Here is an 18370-nt window from a genome sequence, read left to right as displayed (position 1 = left end):
AATGATGGAGATTACAAACAAAAAAGCTGTTAAACCGGTTTCTTTATTTAATGCATTTAAGATTTTATTATAATTTTTTTTATTACAATAAAAAGCAGTTTTATATATGGTGTAGCCTATTTTATTTTATGTACATCCTTTGCATTTTTGTTATGTATTTTGTGTTCAAGCATTCATAATTATGAAGTCGGTTTGCCAAACATCAGTAAACCTTAGAAGAACAGCACAAGTGTAACCTCGTTTATATAATGTTTCAGAACACTGTTAATGGTGTTAAACATTTAAAGTCTTTAGATGAAAAAAAGCAGTTGATGACGCAGAATATATTTTGCTACAGACTAAACTGATTTCTGTTAAAGATTGAATCGTACAGACACACGTCGTAGCACGTGACACACATCAGTCAGGATCGCACAGGTGAGTCTTAACAGCGATCTCAAACTGAAAGTGTTTAAAGACTTCTGGATTCTGTTCCTGTAGGACAAGAGCGTCTGAACTACTGCAAGTAAGCTTTAATACTTACACCATTACAGTTATCTGGGGGAATATGAGCGGATTTCATATGAGTTAGTGTGATAATGATTAAGTTATAACTTATACCTGTTGCAAAAGTAGAACGACCAAAAACCAGCCAGGAATTACTCAAACAAACCATTTTATTGAAATTAATTTAACAGAAATGAATAGCCTAGTGCTTTTTTCTAAAAAGGTTTATTTCCAGTTTTATGATGTTGTTTTGTATAATGTGAAATCGAAATTATTCTTTGGACAATTGCAGTCTTTCCGGATAGTGAATGTTTAAATCAGGGTCAGTGACACGACATGTTCGTTTCTGAAGGCGGAGCATAGATTAATGTTTACCAGACATGCCCGTATTTTCCGAGCTTTATACAATAAATGTTGTGAATTAACTGGATAATATAGTATTTAGTGCTGCAATGACATTGCACAACACCAAGATAACCGACCTTCTCATCTGAGCTGTCATTGGTCTTTCACCGCTCGTCAATGTCAACGTATTGGAGATGACCAATCAAATCAAAGTAGGCGGGCTTTATGTTGACAGAAGCTGAGCGCGCGACACTTGAGTTTAACGGTCATAAAGTGGAGATAAGATTAGAGTTGCCAACTTCAGCAAAGGAGAATAAGGGACGACCTTGGTTCTTTATAGGAAAATAAAGGACATAAGGACACTCAAATATTTGTAATTTACCACGTTTTTGTCATTTCACTGTCAGAAGACAAGTATGTGTACAATAAGTATGTTTTTTTTAACTGAGCTAAAAAATGTGCTTTAGCTATTTATGTACAATTTAATTCTAAAAAGAATTAAATTATCATATTACAATGTCACGCCTGTTACACACAAACCACTGCCTGAGCAGTAGCCTACCACTACAGAACTGTGACAACACAAAATATGAGGAGCAGATTGTTCCTTTAAAGGGGAAATGAAGCAGTCAGTCAAGTTTACATGATTTACAAGATTGATTTCCACTACAATAAAAAATTATGTAAGAAACATGACAAATGTTAACATATAAAAGAAACACCGTTATATATTTCGCGGCAAGGGCACTGCCATTGTGCTGTATTATAACGGGTGACGTCACGGGGTGGGTTTGCTCTGTGCTGAGTTCAGTAAAATACAGTGAAAGATGCATGTAAGCTGGTCGAACCAGCGAACAACTAATGTTAGGTACAGTTAGCTAACAGCTGTAAGCATGAACTAGCTAACGCTAACTTAGTGTTTAGCTAGTGAACTTTATTAGTACCAGACAAAAAGACGACGTGTAACGTTAACAAACTGCACATGGAAACATTGTTTGCGATGTCTGCCATCATATTCCCGTCTCTTTGTCAACACCATGGTTGCAATACATGGTCAAGATCATCGTCTTGACAGCAGATGGATCGTGCTATCGTGGCGTAATAATCTGTTTGGTTGTAAAATGTACCTGAATGAAATTAATCAAATGTATCGTCCTGTGGAATCATTCATTCACAGACAGCATACGAATCTTCCTGTTACGACTGCGAGTCGAGTGTGAATTGAAAGCGCTTCAGACGATTCAGTGCGTGCAGGAAACCGAACAGATCATTCAAACTGATTTGCGAACCGATTTAGACAGATCTGCCAACATGTTTGATGAAGTCTTTGAACAAAATCGACAAAAAAAAAGAGTGATTCATTTGTAAATTGAGCATCGCTCATCATGCCCATAAAAAAGATACAGCGCGCTTGGAAAACTACGCATTTAACAACATGTTTGCATTAAAATAAAGTGCGCCATTTGCATCCCTGCATATAACGAGATTTGGGCCATACAAATTACGGGAGTTTCACGGGAGAAATAACAAAACGGGAAGGGGGCGGGACATGGATGTGAAATACGGGAGACTCCCGGGGAAAACGGTAGTGTTGACAGGTATGAGCTACAGCTAATACACCATAACACCATAATTTGTATGGCCCTGTATGGCGTTATTTTTTAGTCAAAAGTTATGAGTGTGTAAGACATGCTCACGAGCACATTATGTTATTTCACACGCGCAAAAATTAACCTTCAGCTGGCATGATAAAAGTACTCGCGCACAAATTCAACAACCGAGAGGTGTACAGGTAGCTGCGAGCGAGCGCTTGGCATACTCTCATAGGTTAACTCTGCTTGTACAGTGGAATCCTGCTCGCGCGCAGCGGGCTTCTGCTCGCGGACTGCTGTTTTGCTCACGCAGTGGATTTCTGCTCCCTCGAGTCTACATGACTTTTGACAATTTGGGGGCGGAACCAAGGAGGACACTGACCCTCTTATGATTGGTCACTTTAATCGTAATCACAACCACAGGGACATCTTTGTACTTTGATTGACAGCTCTCATTACAGGAAGCACGGAGTCAAAGTATCTGACGGAGTTTTTTTTATTTTTATTGAAATATCAAGATTTACAGACAAACATGGCTGCATAACTTCCTTTTCTTTAGAATAGGATACAAGGACAATATAGTCAGAGGGAGCAGCTCTTAATACAACAAGAATATAAATGTAGTCTTAGTACAAAAATAAGGATATTTGTAAGCAAAATAAACATTTTAATAAATAAACGGTAAGGAATTATAATATAACATGACATAAGGGGAGAATTCAGTCTTTTTTCATCCATTTATCTTAGTTGGGAAGTGTTTTAGGGTATCATATATTTTTTGTGCTTTAGGACCTTTCAAAGCTAAGGATTTTATATACAGTTTAAATTCATTTAAAAAATAAATAAAATAAAAAACTCCGTCAGATCCTTTGACTCTGACTTCCTGTAATGAGAGCTGTCCATCAAGGTACAAGGATGTCCCTGTGGTTGTGATTACGATTAAAGTGACCAATCATAAGAGGGTCAGTGTCCTCCTTGGTTCCGCCCCCAAATTGTCAAAAGTCATGTAGACTCGAGCGAGCAGAAATCCACTGCGCGAGCAAAACAGCAGTCCGCGAGCAGAAGCCCGCTGCGCGCGAGCAGGATTCCACTGTACAAGCAGAGTTAACCTATGAGAGTATGCCAGGCGCTCGCTCGCAGCTACCTGTACACCTCTCGGTTGTTGAATTTGTGCGCGAGTACTTTTATCATGCCAGCTGAAGGTTCATTTTTGCGCGTGTGAAATAACATAATGTGCTCGTGAGCATGTCTTACACACTCATAACTTTTGACTAAAAAATAACGCCATACAGGGCCATACAAATTATGGTGTTATGGTGTATTAGCTGTAGCTCATACCTGTCAACACTACCGTTTTCCCCGGGAGTCTCCCGTATTTCACATCCATCTCCCGCCCCCTTCCCGTTTTGTTATTTCTCCCGTGAAACTCCCGTAATTTGTATGGCCCAAATCTCGTTATATGCAGGGATGCAAATGGCGCACTTTATTTTAATGCAAACATGTTGTTAAATGCGTAGTTTTCCAAGCGCGCTGTATCTTTTTTATGGGCATGATGAGCGATGCTCAATTTACAAATGAATCACTCTTTGTTTTTGTCGATTTTGTTCAAAGACTTCATCAAACATGTTGGCAGATCTGTCTAAATCGGTTCGCAAATCAGTTTGAATGATCTGTTCGGTTTCCTGCACGCACTGAATCGTCTGAAGCGCTTTCAATTCACACTCGACTCGCAGTCGTAACAGGAAGATTCGTATGCTGTCTGTGAATGAATGATTCCACAGGACGATACATTTGATTAATTTCATTCAGGTACATTTTACAACCAAACAGATTATTACGCCACGATAGCACGATCCATCTGCTGTCAAGACGATGATCTTGACCATGTATTGCAACCATGGTGTTGACAAAGAGACGGGAATATGATGGCAGACATCGCAAACAATGTTTCCATGTGCAGTTTGTTAACGTTACACGTCGTCTTTTTGTCTGGTACTAATAAAGTTCACTAGCTAAACACTAAGTTAGCGTTAGCTAGTTCATGCTTACAGCTGTTAGCTAACTGTACCTAACATTAGTTGTTCGCTGGTTCGACCAGCTTACATGCATCTTTCACTGTATTTTACTGAACTCAGCACAGAGCAAACCCACCCCGTGACGTCACCCGTTATAATACAGCACAATGGCAGTGCCCTTGCCGCGAAATATATAACGGTGTTTCTTTTATATGTTAACATTTGTCATGTTTCTTACATAATTTTTTATTGTAGTGGAAATCAATCTTGGAAATCATGTAAACTTGACTGACTGCTTCATTTCCCCTTTAAGTGCATGTTTATTTTTAAGTGTTATTTTTTTTTAAACAATAGCCTAGAGTTTGTTAAAGTGAATGTGCATGTAATGGGCTTTGATAAGCCTAACTTTTTTATAAACACAAATGATTAAATGTAGACATATCCTATGTAGAAAAGTTACAGTAAATGTAGAAAAAAACAGTAATTTCATGGTTTACATTTTTATGAACAGTGAAAACAAATGTGCAAGAATTCAACAGAATAAAGTGCTAAAAAAATACGATTTTGACCTTTTCTTTCTTTTGTTATCAGAACCTGCTCATTTTTTCCATGAGTACTTCTCATTTCTCACAGCTGGAAGGATTTTGTCACGTAGGCAGAGGAAAACGAGGAGTCCAAAGGTACAATTGCAAAGCGATTACTTATAACACACAAAGTGGGCAGAAGGTACACACACGTAAATGTAAAGTAGAACAGACAAAAACTAACTGAACAGAAAGGAACTAAATACAGACACCAATGAACACAGATGAGTTGAACACAGGTGATAATGGTGATGATGATGACAGGTGCGGGTAATGGTGGAGTGAGTGCAGGTGTGAAGACATGAGGGATGCTGGGAAGTGTAGTTCAGACGCTGAACCGTGACTGTGACAGATTTGTTTGTCATGAAATACAGTTTTGTTAAATTCCTAACACAGTGTGTTGAAGTTAGGGTCGCTTTTCATGAGTTCAACAGAGCATCTGTTCCTCGGGTCACTCCACTTGTTTTTCCTCCTGGAGAATATCCTCTCCATGTAGCCGGTGGATGATGGAATACTAAGGACAGATAAGACTAAAGCCAGTACGTGTGGAAGATCTGCGGCTTGAAGCGCTGTCCTCCACGTTCTAGCTGTCTGAATGCTGCCGCTGGTCATGTTCTCTCAGCTGTGTTGAGACATGGAGTCGGCAGTGACACAATCATCGTAAAGTGATTTGTAGCTTTTGAATGAGTTTAAAGGAATACTCCACTTTTTTTTATTTTTTTGTAACCTGGAGACATTTGTGAGAGACGATTCAGAAAACATTTCCTTTGGTGCAGATCCTAAATCCACAGGTAAATCCACTACCTAATCAATGACACAAACTTAGTGGCGGTCAGGTTGGAAGTTACCCAGCTGGGGACTATTTCCAGGCGCTGTGTAATATCATTGCGCCGCTGCACTCACGGTACGGCAGTGAAGTTCCTTGATTATTACGCAGGAATGAGAGTATAGTTTCTAGCCATATCAGCCTAGAAAATCATAACTTTTTATTTTCCGTCAGTCTTAGTACACGATGTAACTACAGAAGAGTCAAGTTTTAAATGGTAAAAATGTCTCAACTCTTTGGTAATTTTTTTTGAGAGAGATGCTAAAAGTTAGGGGTGGGAGATATTGACAAAAATGAATATCTTGATATTTTTTTTCAATATCTCGATATCGATATTCAGACGATATTTTTGCAATCCTTCAAAGAAATATGTGCAAACTGGCAAAGAAGTTCCAGTTGGTCTTTTGACTTGCTGCATTTGACCTATTATTGTATAGAATTACTAGTACATAACGATATGAGACATTATTGATTTAAAGACTCCAAAACTTTTTAAAATAATAAAATATTATTCAATAAAGTCTTTATTGTTTTTGTATATTTTTAATAGGGGTGTAATGGTTCACAAAATTCACGGTTCGGTTTGATACGATACAGTGGTGTCACGGTTCGGTACGTTTTCGATACAGCAAAAATAAAGAAATGCCATAGAAATTTCCTATTTATTAAAAGAAAAATTATTTTTAAGTAAGTGTGAGTTTTCCTACATCTTGAAACTTTTAGTTTTATTAATGGGGGTAATCTTTGAAGGATGAACAAATAATGTTTTGGTCATCACATTAAAAATAAAATTTAAATAACATATAACATTTGAGTTTTGAAGTGCTGGAAAAAGATTGTGTGACGTACTTGAAAGCATTTTAATATTTCTGCCAAACTTCCATGGTTACAAGTTAGTGTTACTACATTAAATCCATGGTGAATGATCTGTGGACTTAAAACCTATAACTAGTTCATTCATGGAACAATGTTTCTCCTGGTTTCCACATCAGCGCTGTTTGATCAGCTTATAACGGAGAAATTGTAACGCTTCTCACTAGATCTCGTAGCGATGTTATTACTTAAGAGGGGAATTCAAATGCTTTGTTTACTGGATCTCTTATGTAGTACCGGTGTCGCTTAATCAAGATTGGCTCGCGCTGCACTGACATTTATCCGAACTGATAAACGGTCCGTGAAGCACAAAATAATGAGTTTCGTTCCGCTTTCATTTCATTTGCCATTTGATGTTGCGCAACGTTGTGGTGTTCGCTCCAGCGCGGATTTTGGTCGGCAGGAAAAATGGTCCAACCACCGGGATGGTTCGGCTTGTAATGCATACCAAACAGATCTCTTGGGAAAATGTATTCCATCTTTTGGACTCATTATACAACGCAATTTTCTAATGATACAAACACGAAGCTCGCCACTTGAGGACGCTACAGACATTTAAGAAAAATGTTTTAACTTCCGACTTCATTTTTCCGCAAACAACGCATATTTTGCCTTTTCTAGCAGCTATTTTAATAATTGTACATCGGCTTTACTCTTTACGATTTTGGATTGTTGCTTCAACCTAAGAAACGTCATAACACACAGGTAAGAACTTCGTAGTTGTATATTGCATATTAGTAGCAGCTTAGGCTACTCTCGTGCAATTGAGGAACGATTGTGATTTTGTACAAAGAAATAAAATAAACAAACCCCTACAGTATTAAAATCGCTACATATAATTGTTTAGAAGGTTATAGTGTGCATTATTTGTTTTCTCTTTAACTTCCTTCAGCTCTTTTCATGTTTGGGGGGTCGGATTGTACAAATAATGAAATATTCGATATCCCAATTTTGCATATCGTCCAGACAACAATTTAATATTATCGTCTAAACGATATATCGCCCACCTCTACTAACAGTCTAATCAGATTCAATGATCTATGCTAAGCTATGCTAAAAGTGCTACCGCCAGACCCGGAGATCGGCTGAATAGATTCAAAAACGGTAAAACTCAACTGTTTAACTCTAGGGAAGTTGGAAGCTGAGCCTATTTCCAAAAAAAATGGCGTGTTCCTTGAAATTTCTCTGCAACCTTCTCCATATCACCAAAGTCAAGTTTCTCAGACTGGAGAGACAAAGGCTTCAGTGAAAGAGCCAGTTGTCCTCAGTGAAGTCAAACCATTTCTTCACATACCTGATGGCACATGCCCTCATTATACATCTTTAATACGTTTTCTTTTGACAGTCCATCTATGATATTAAAAATCCTTTCATCGGGAATGTGAAGGTTTGACAGTTCTTCACACAAAATTCTTTGAGTTTTTCTCTTCTTTTTGCAGAGCTTGAGAATAATGCATATATTTTGAGAACAATGTTCTCTACATCCACTGACAACTCATCTTGCATGTTTTACTGTATTGTGGACAATGTGGGCAAGACTGTTGCCTGGTAGGAGGAAGCTGTTTTTCTTCTTCAACTTTGTGTAAACTGAGTTGTGAACACCATAATTCACATTTGTATGACTTGATCCTATACAGCAGACTCATTAGGATTCTCCACAAAATCAGACATTTTTAGGGATACTCCACTCTCAGGAGTGAAATACTGAATAGACAGAGGAAACATCTTTTGATTGCCCTTGTTAGATGCGTCTGTTTGAGTGGAAAATGGGATGGGTTTCGACCCCTTCAAAAAATTACCCACTTCAGCAACTGACTCGGGGGCAAGAACGTTTTTGACAATAGTCTCCGCTTTTGTACGTCCACAGGACATCTTCTTCTATATAACTGTTCTTGCTGTATTTTGGATCAAATAAATGAAGCCTTGGTGAGCAGAAGAGACTTCTCTTAAAACATTAAAAATGTTTCCGTTCTAATAATTTTGGCCACCACTGTGTCAGTGGTGGCCAAAATTATTAGAACAGAAATCTGCTTAAATTTGATCAATACATTCAATTGGAATAAGTCACTATAGGGCTTTTACCAATCAAATTGAACTCAGTATCAACAAAAATATTTGTTTCCACTACAGAGAAAACAGAATTTGTATCAGAGGTGGCATTTAGATGTATAAAATTGAATACAAATATGCAAAACAAGCATGAAAAACATTGTTTTATCGCTTTGCACGTTCATCTTCAGAACACAAATTAAAGTTATTTTCATTAAATCTGAGAGCTGTCTCACTCCTGTATGGGCAGAAAGTTAGTAAAGACAATGTTTAAAATAGTCCAAGTGACTACAGTGGCTCAACCATAAATAAAAAACAAAACAAAAAAACATAACGACTTTATTCAACTATTCATTTTCTTCTGTGTGGGCCTCTGAGTGAGTTCACGTAGTGTAACAGCACAGCATTTCTGGGTTGTGTGTCAGAACGTAGGCTCACTATTGGCTGGCGCTAGTCATGTGTGTGATGCGTGTGATGCTGGCCAATGGTGAGCCCGTGTTCTGAGATGTACAACCCAGAAGCGCTGCACTGTTACACTACGTGAACTCACTCAGAGGCCCACACAGAAGAAAATTAATAAAGAGTTTTTGCGCACAAAGTATTCTTGTCGCTTGATAAACATATGGTTGAGCCACTGTAAATTGTTATAATTATAAATTATAATGGTTAGATTAAAAAACATTATTGAATTAGGCTATTTCATGAAGATTATAAAGCAATCAATAGGTAACCACCATCAGCTGATCTCGTTTCACTTTAGCTTTCTTTGCTGCTGCAAATATGTTTAACAAACACAGTCATAACAGACAAATAAGACAAAAGATATAATAAGAGTTAAGAGCCCAACTAATGGAAACACTAATCACTGTTATGGTGACTTTTAATGAAACACATTAGAGTTAAACCCTTCAATTCTCAAAAACTTTTGTAGACGTCTGACAGAAATCAAGTAAATATGGTTATTAATAAGTCAAGCTGGTAATGCTGTTTGTGGAATTGTTTAATCCTCCTCTGCTGAGATCTGGAGATATTTAAATGTCTTCTTTGATCTTCAGTTGATTTAATCTAAGGCTGTGTCTGAAGTCAGTTGTAGTTCTTGTGTTTCTGCTCGTCTCTTTTTCTGTTCTCTTCTTTGCTTCAGTGATTCTGCTTGTTAACAGGCTTATTAAGGCTGAGATGACTCCATATTTAACAGAGGTGGGAGTAAGTCACACATGTGCAAGTCACAAGCAAGTCTCAAGTCTTAACCTTCGAGTCTCAAGCAAGTTAATATTTTATAAAGGCAAGTCAAGTCACTGCCTTACGTCAAGCAAGTCAAGTCAAGTCACTGCCTTACGTCAAGCAAGTCAAGTCAAGTCACTGCCTTATGTCAAGCAAGTCAAGTCAAGTCACTGCCTTACGTCAAGAAAGTCAAGTCAAGTCGTAGCTTGGGTCACAAGTCACTGGCAAGTCATACAAATAAATGCGCGTGTTTTTCCGAGGGAGAACGCGGTGATGAGTAAAATCCAATGACACCACAGGGAACTTAATGTAGGTTTTGAATGAAGCTGAAAACTTTAAAAGTATTTATTTGCTTGTTTTTCATTAGCTATTGTAGTACCACTCGTGCAGTATACCCTATTTCAAGTCTGACTACGCCACCCCCTGATAATGGGCAGGAGGAACCACAAATCTTCCTATGAATGTAGTGTGGCTAATAATATGTTTATCCCCGCAAAGGGACAGTAAAGAAGAGGCAGATATATCAATGTATTCCAAATTTATTATATATTTTAGTGCAGAAAGACGTAGAAAAGTTATTAAAATGGATCTTAAAAATACTAGAATAAATGACTGGTGGATTTTCCTCAATCTAGGAAGGTCAGATCTGCCAATGCAAAACCCCTGCTCAGGAGGCCTCTGGGGAGACAGAAACAGGAGACAGCAACCCAACACCAGTCGAAGCATGCACCACAGCAAGCTCTACACACCTAAGATCTTTAGATACCACTACAAAATATCACACCGTGTTGTAGTTATAAGTACACACCAATACAATGTCTCTCCCAGTGTGGTCCCCAGAGAAGAGGCAAAGCATCAGCATAGATCCGGCCTTTTACAAGGATAACCTACACAGAAAACATAGTTAGGGAGGAGAACCACCAGCATAAATGGCAACCCTTAGTCAAGAAAAATAAAATAAAAAATGCTACTATGAATGTGGCACATGAACGACAAGATTAACCACACAACAACAACAAAAATCAAACAACAAAAAAACAATAAAGAAGTGCTTATCAATCACATGAAAACAGTGGCTGGCCTGGTCCCTTTTCAAAAGAAACCAAGCATGTTAGTTAGTTACCAACCTCATTAAACACCATAGCATAGTCAATTCAAACATAACACAAAAATACAGGCCTACTTTTCCAGTATGCTCAACTGTCCCACAGCACATTAACACATGCAGAGAAAAGGTGAATGTTCCATTGCTACAGACAGAGAAAGTAATTAAAACTTGTTTAAATGCAAATATAAAACATTCAATGGAAAATGTACATAGAGGCATTTACCAGTGCAGCCCAGCAGCTCGAGTCACACTGGGGGTGATCGCATAAAGGTTAAACCTCCAGACAGAAGCCTGTGTCCTCTGTGAAGAGTAGACACGCGCTTCTAAAATTACCCTTAAAAAAATTGAAATAAATAAATATTAAAATTCAATAGCAGTGAGTAAACAGGTTCCACAATGATCCGTTATACCTACATAAAAAAAGGAGCCCAACTCACACAACAGTGTCCAGCATCAACACAGAAAAGGTCTGCCTTGCAGGCAGCAAACCTTTATCGCTTCCTAATTAGTCATGTGACCTTACCACAGATCACATGATCCCAAGTGTTTAGTGAATGTGCTGCAGCTGTGTTGTATGCCTGCCTGAGTAGATCCCCACACTATGAAAAGTATAAAAGTATAGGCCTTATACAAAAGTAGTTTCTTGAAAAATATCTGTCATGTTAGTGTTAATAATGTTTCTGTCATGTCAGTTTTAGTAATGTGAGTATCTGTCATGTCAGTGTTAGTAATGTGAGTATCTGTCATGTCAGTGTTAGTAATGTTAGTATCTGTAATGTTAGTGTTAGTAATGTGAGTATCTGTCATGTCAGTGTTAGTAATGTTAGTATCTGTAATGTCAGTGTTAGTAATGTTAGTATCCGTCATGTCAGTGTTAGTAATGTGAGTATCTGTAATGTTAGTGTTAGTAATGTGAGTATCTGTCATGTTAGTGTTAGTAATGTGAGTATCTGTCATGTCAGTGTTAGTAATGTGAGTATCTGTAATGTTAGTGTTAGTAATGTGAGTATCTGTAATGTTAGTGTTAGTAATGTGAGTATCTGTCATGTTAGTGTTAGTAATGTGAGTATCTGTAATGTTAGTGTTAGTAATGTGAGTATCTGTCATGTTAGTGTTAGTAATGTGAGTATCTGTCATGTTAATGTTAGTAATGTGAGTATCTGTCATGTCAGTGTTAGTAATGTGAGTATCTGTCATGTCAGTGTTAGTAATGTGAGTATCTGTCATGTTAGTGTTAGTAATGTGAGTATCTGTCATGTTAGTGTTAGTAATGTGAGTATCCATCATGTCAGTGTTAGTAATGTGAGTATCTGTCATGTTAGTGTTAGTAATGTGAGTATCTGTCATGTCAGTGTTAGTAATGTGAGTATCTGCCATGTCAGTGTTAGTAATGTGAGTATCTGTCATGTCAGTGTTAGTAATGTGAGTATCCGTCATGTTAGTGTTAGTAATGTGAGTATCTGTCATGTTAGTGTTAGTAATGTTAGTATCCGTCATGTCAGTGTTAGTAATGTGAGTATCTGTCATGTTAGTGTTAGTAATGTGAGTATCTGTAATGTTAGTGTTAATAATGTTTCTGTCATGTTAGTGTTAGTAATGTTAGTATCCGTCATGTCAGTGTTAGTAATGTGAGTATCTGTCATGTTAGTGTTCGTAATGTTAGTATCCGTCATGTCAGTGTTAGTAATGTGAGGATCTGTCATGTTAGTGTTAGTAATGTGAGTATCTGTCATGTTAGTGTTAGTAATGTTAGTATCCGTCATGTCAGTGTTAGTAATGTGATTATCTGTCATGTTAGTGTTAGTAATGTTAGTATCCGTCATGTCAGTGTTAGTAATGTTAGTATCCGTCATGTCAGTGTTAGTAATGTGATTATCTGTCATGTTAGTGTTAGTAATGTGAGTATCCGTCATGTTAGTGTTAGTAATGTGATTATCTGTCATGTTAGTGTTAGTAATGTGAGTATCCGTCATGTTAGTGTTAGTAATGTGATTATCTGTCATGTTAGTGTTAGTAATGTGAGTATCCGTCATGTCAGTGTTAGTAATGTTAGTATCCGTCATGTTAGTGTTAGTAATGTTAGTATCCGTCATGTCAGTGTTAGTAATGTGATTATCTGTCATGTTAGTGTTAGTAATGTTAGTATCTGTAATGTTAGTGTTAGTAATGTGAGTATCCGTCATGTCAGTGTTAGTAATGTGAGTATCCGTCATGTTAGTGTTAGTAATGTGATTATCTGTCATGTTAGTGTTAGTAATGTGAGTATCCGTCATGTTAGTGTTAGTAATGTGATTATCTGTCATGTCAGTGTTAGTAATGTGAGTATCCGTCATGTTAGTGTTAGTAATGTGAGTATCTGTAATGTTAGTGTTAGTAATGTGAGTATCTGTCATGTTAGTGTTAGTAATGTGAGTATCCATCATGTCAGTGTTAGTAATGTGAGTATCCGTCATGTCAGTGTTAGTAATGTTAGTATCCGTCATGTTAGTGTTAGTAATGTGATTATCTGTCATGTCAGTGTTAGTAATGTGAGTATCCGTCATGTTAGTGTTAGTAATGTGAGTATCCGTCATGTCAGTGTTAGTAATGTGAGTATCCGTCATGTTAGTGTTAGTAATGTGATTATCTGTCATGTTAGTGTTAGTAATGTGAGTATCCGTCATGTTAGTGTTAGTAATGTGATTATCTGTCATGTCAGTGTTAGTAATGTGAGTATCCGTCATGTTAGTGTTAGTAATGTGAGTATCTGTAATGTTAGTGTTAGTAATGTGAGTATCTGTCATGTTAGTGTTAGTAATGTGAGTATCTGTCATGTTAGTGTTAGTAATGTGAGTATCCATCATGTCAGTGTTAGTAATGTGAGTATCTGTCATGTTAGTGTTAGTAATGTGAGTATCTGTCATGTCAGTGTTAGTAATGTGAGTATCTGCCATGTCAGTGTTAGTAATGTGAGTATCTGTCATGTCAGTGTTAGTAATGTTAGTATCCGTCATGTCAGTGTTAGTAATGTGAGTATCTGTCATGTTAGTGTTAGTAATGTGAGTATCTGTAATGTTAGTGTTAATAATGTTTCTGTCATGTTAGTGTTAGTAATGTTAGTATCCGTCATGTCAGTGTTAGTAATGTGAGTATCTGTCATGTTAGTGTTCGTAATGTTAGTATCCGTCATGTCAGTGTTAGTAATGTGAGTATCTGTCATGTTAGTGTTAGTAATGTGAGTATCTGTCATGTTAGTGTTAGTAATGTTAGTATCCGTCATGTCAGTGTTAGTAATGTGATTATCTGTCATGTTAGTGTTAGTAATGTTAGTATCCGTCATGTCAGTGTTAGTAATGTTAGTATCCGTCATGTCAGTGTTAGTAATGTGATTATCTGTCATGTTAGTGTTAGTAATGTGAGTATCCGTCATGTTAGTGTTAGTAATGTGATTATCTGTCATGTTAGTGTTAGTAATGTGAGTATCCGTCATGTTAGTGTTAGTAATGTGATTATCTGTCATGTTAGTGTTAGTAATGTGAGTATCCGTCATGTCAGTGTTAGTAATGTTAGTATCCGTCATGTTAGTGTTAGTAATGTGATTATCTGTCATGTCAGTGTTAGTAATGTGAGTATCCGTCATGTTAGTGTTAGTAATGTGAGTATCCGTCATGTCAGTGTTAGTAATGTGAGTATCCGTCATGTTAGTGTTAGTAATGTGATTATCTGTCATGTTAGTGTTAGTAATGTGAGTATCCGTTAGTGTTAGTAATGTGAGTATCCGTCATGTTAGTGTTAGTAATGTGATTATCTGTCATGTCAGTGTTAGTAATGTGAGTATCCGTCATGTTAGTGTTAGTAATGTGATTATCTGTCATGTCAGTGTTAGTAATGTGAGTATCCGTCATGTTAGTGTTAGTAATGTGATTATCTGTCATGTCAGTGTTAGTAATGTGAGTATCCGTCATGTTAGTGTTAGTAATGTGAGTATCCATCATGTCAGTGTTAGTAATGTGAGTATCCGTCATGTTAGTGTTAGTAATGTGAGTATCCGTCATGTTAGTGTTAGTAATGTGATTATCTGTCATGTTAGTGTTAGTAATGTGAGTATCTGTAATGTTAGTGTTAGTAATGTGAGTATCCGTCATGTTAGTGTTAGTAATGTGATTATCTGTCATGTCAGTGTTAGTAATGTGAGTATCCGTCATGTTAGTGTTAGTAATGTGATTATCTGTCATGTCAGTGTTAGTAATGTGAGTATCCGTCATGTTAGTGTTAGTAATGTGAGTATCCGTCATGTCAGTGTTAGTAATGTGAGTATCCGTCATGTCAGTGTTAGTAATGTGAGTATCCGTCATGTTAGTGTTAGTAATGTGATTATCTGTCATGTTAGTGTTAGTAATGTGAGTATCCGTCATGTTAGTGTTAGTAATGTGATTATCTGTCATGTTAGTGTTAGTAATGTTAGTATCCGTCATGTCAGTGTTAGTAATGTTAGTATCCGTCATGTCAGTGTTAGTAATGTGATTATCTGTCATGTTAGTGTTAGTAATGTGAGTATCCGTCATGTTAGTGTTAGTAATGTTAGTATCCGTCATGTCAGTGTTAGTAATGTGATTATCTGTCATGTTAGTGTTAGTAATGTTAGTATCCGTCATGTCAGTGTTAGTAATGTGAGTATCTGTCATGTTAGTGTTAGTAATGTGAGTATCTGTCATGTTAGTGTTAGTAATGTTAGTATCCGTCATGTCAGTGTTAGTAATGTGATTATCTGTCATGTTAGTGTTAGTAATGTGAGTATCTGTCATGTTAGTGTTAGTAATGTTAGTATCCGTCATGTCAGTGTTAGTAATGTGAGTATCTGTCATGTCAGTGTTAGTAATGTGAGTATCTGTCATGTTAGTGTTAGTAATGTGAGTATCTGTCATGTTAGTGTTAGTAATGTTAGTATCCGTCATGTCAGTGTTAGTAATGTGAGTATCTGTAATGTTAGTGTTAGTAATGTGAGTATCTGTCATGTTAGTGTTAGTAATGTGAGTATCTGTAATGTTAGTTTTAGTAATGTGAGTATCTGTCATGTCAGTGTTAGTAATGTTAGTATCCGTCATGTCAGTGTTAGTAATGTGAGTATCTGTAATGTTAGTTTTAGTAATGTGAGTATCTGTAATGTTAGTTTTAGTAATGTGAGTATCCGTCATGTCAGTGTTAGTAATGTGAGTATCTGTAATGTTAGTTTTAGTAATGTGAGTATCTGTAATGTTAGTTTTAGTAATGTGAGTATCTGTAATGTTAGTTTTAGTAATGGGAGTATCCGTCATGTCAGTGTTAGTAATGTGAGTATCTGTAATGTTAGTTTTAGTAATGTGAGTATCTGTAATGTTAGTTTTAGTAATGTGAGTATCTGTAATGTTAGTTTTAGTAATGTGAGTATCTGTCATGTTAGTGTTAGTAATGTGAGTATCTGTCATGTTAGTGTTAGTAATGTGAGTATCTGTAATGTTAGTTTTAGTAATGTGAGTATCTGTAATGTTAGTTTTAGTAATGTGAGTATCTGTAATGTTAGTGTTAGTAATGTGAGTATCTGTCAGTATCTGTAATGTTAGTTTTAGTAATGTGAGTATCTGTAATGTTAGTTTTAGTAATGTGAGTATCTGTAATGTTAGTGTTAGTAATGTGAGTATCTGTCATGTTAGTGTTAGTAATGTGAGTATCTGTAATGTTAGTTTTAGTAATGTGAGTATCTGTCATGTTAGTGTTAGTAATGTGAGTATCTGTAATGTTAATGATTATTGATGAAATGTCCCAGAGTACCAAAGTGTTCATCCCACCAAAGTCAGGTCATGGGTCTTCTATGCCAGAGTCACCTTGCATCATAACCACCCAACCAGAGTCTCGTGAAATGGCTACCACTTCAGAGTCAAGTCACGTCATTGCTGTCAAATCAGAGATTCATGAAATGGCTGTCATGTCAGAATCAAGTTATGTCATGAGCATCTATCCTGAGTCTTGTAACCGTCTTCCTATCCACTCTTAGTGAGACACGGAACAAGATAATTTTGAGGGAGGGCCCCACAGACCAAACTTGTTTTAGAGTATAAAGAGAGCATACGCAGTTCAAAGATAAACCTAAACACACCAATAGAAAAGCTTTCAGTTTATATCAGACGACCCACACCAGTATATTTACATAAACACCACTCAGCGAACACTGAGTATAAAATAATAAACCCAAAGATTCATCCAAATGCATTACTATCATTGATAAGTAGCAATAAAAATAAGAACTGAAAACCCTAGTTTTTTACTGTCCTGTAATCCATAGAGTGCATCCAATGCCTTGTCTCATAGAGTCAATGGTTCCAGTTGCAGCAATGGAGAGAAACTGAATAATAGTCACGTGACAGAGATGATGCAGTAACTATTTAAATCCACAGTGATTCCAAATCCCATACGACTGCAGTCAGGCAAGCCATTGTCCTTAGGGTATATAATTCTCATATTCCCGTCGATTTACCGCCTTGAGCCTCATCGACAAAAGGAAAAATAGAGGATATTCAAAGAGTCCTTTTACAAACACAAAAATACATACTAGCATTAGCATGCCGGTTTCAAACCACACAACAGCCAAAAGAACCAACCCCCCCCCCCCCCCCCCAAAAAAAAAAACAACACAAAAATAACCTTAATTGACATTACAAATCATACAAAGAAAAGCAATTACTTGATTGAGCTTGAAACAATAGTTTCTCAATCTGGACTCTGAGCAAATTGTGTGAACCAAGAGAGAAGAACCAGCTGGCCCAATTGAATCCACCTCATTGTCACTAAGGCCTTTTCTCAATACCAATACGCACACTTCGGACTTGCGTCCTTGATAGTTCAGACTTGCCAAGTTCGACTCAGGAGAACGAACTCCCGAGGACGAGAGGACGCGAGTCCGGTTATTCTGCAAACGGAACCGCTGCATTTTTGATCGCGTCACTCAGCTCGCTCTGGCTACTCCGGTTATCTCTTTATGTAAATATTTTAGGCAACTATAAAACGAAATATGGTATAAAGTACAACTCTGCCTTTTTTCATCAACAATAAAACTAAATATGTAATAAGACACCACTCTGCCTCTTTTCATTAAAAAACAAATCTTAAACATATTAATGGCCACACAAATGTGGTTCAGGCACCGCGTGCATTGATTATCTTCACTGCATATATTTATAAAAGTATAAGTAGCTTAAAAGGTATAAGAAGCTATACAATGTCTGTTATAGGACAACTTAGTTTGAATAAACGAGCAG

General features: G+C 37.0%; 1 protein-coding gene across 1 annotated transcript in view; it reads left to right on the top strand.

The window, feature by feature from the left end:
- Positions 1 to 399: 399 nt before the first annotated feature.
- The window catches only part of LOC143724250 (NACHT, LRR and PYD domains-containing protein 3-like), a 391005-nt gene continuing 373034 nt past the window's right edge, over positions 400 to 18370 (top strand). The window contains exon 1 of the mRNA XM_077217230.1: positions 400 to 505. The gene's annotated coding sequence lies outside the window, so the exon portion shown is untranslated. The remainder of the gene's footprint in view (positions 506 to 18370) is intronic.

The sequence above is a fragment of the Siphateles boraxobius genome, unplaced genomic scaffold (genome assembly GCF_051911475.1).
Source record: "Siphateles boraxobius isolate OS27281-9 unplaced genomic scaffold, OSU_SipBor_1 70, whole genome shotgun sequence".
In the NCBI taxonomy this organism is placed as follows: domain Eukaryota; kingdom Metazoa; phylum Chordata; class Actinopteri; order Cypriniformes; family Leuciscidae; genus Siphateles; species Siphateles boraxobius.
This window is presented reverse-complemented; position numbering and strand designations above follow the sequence as displayed.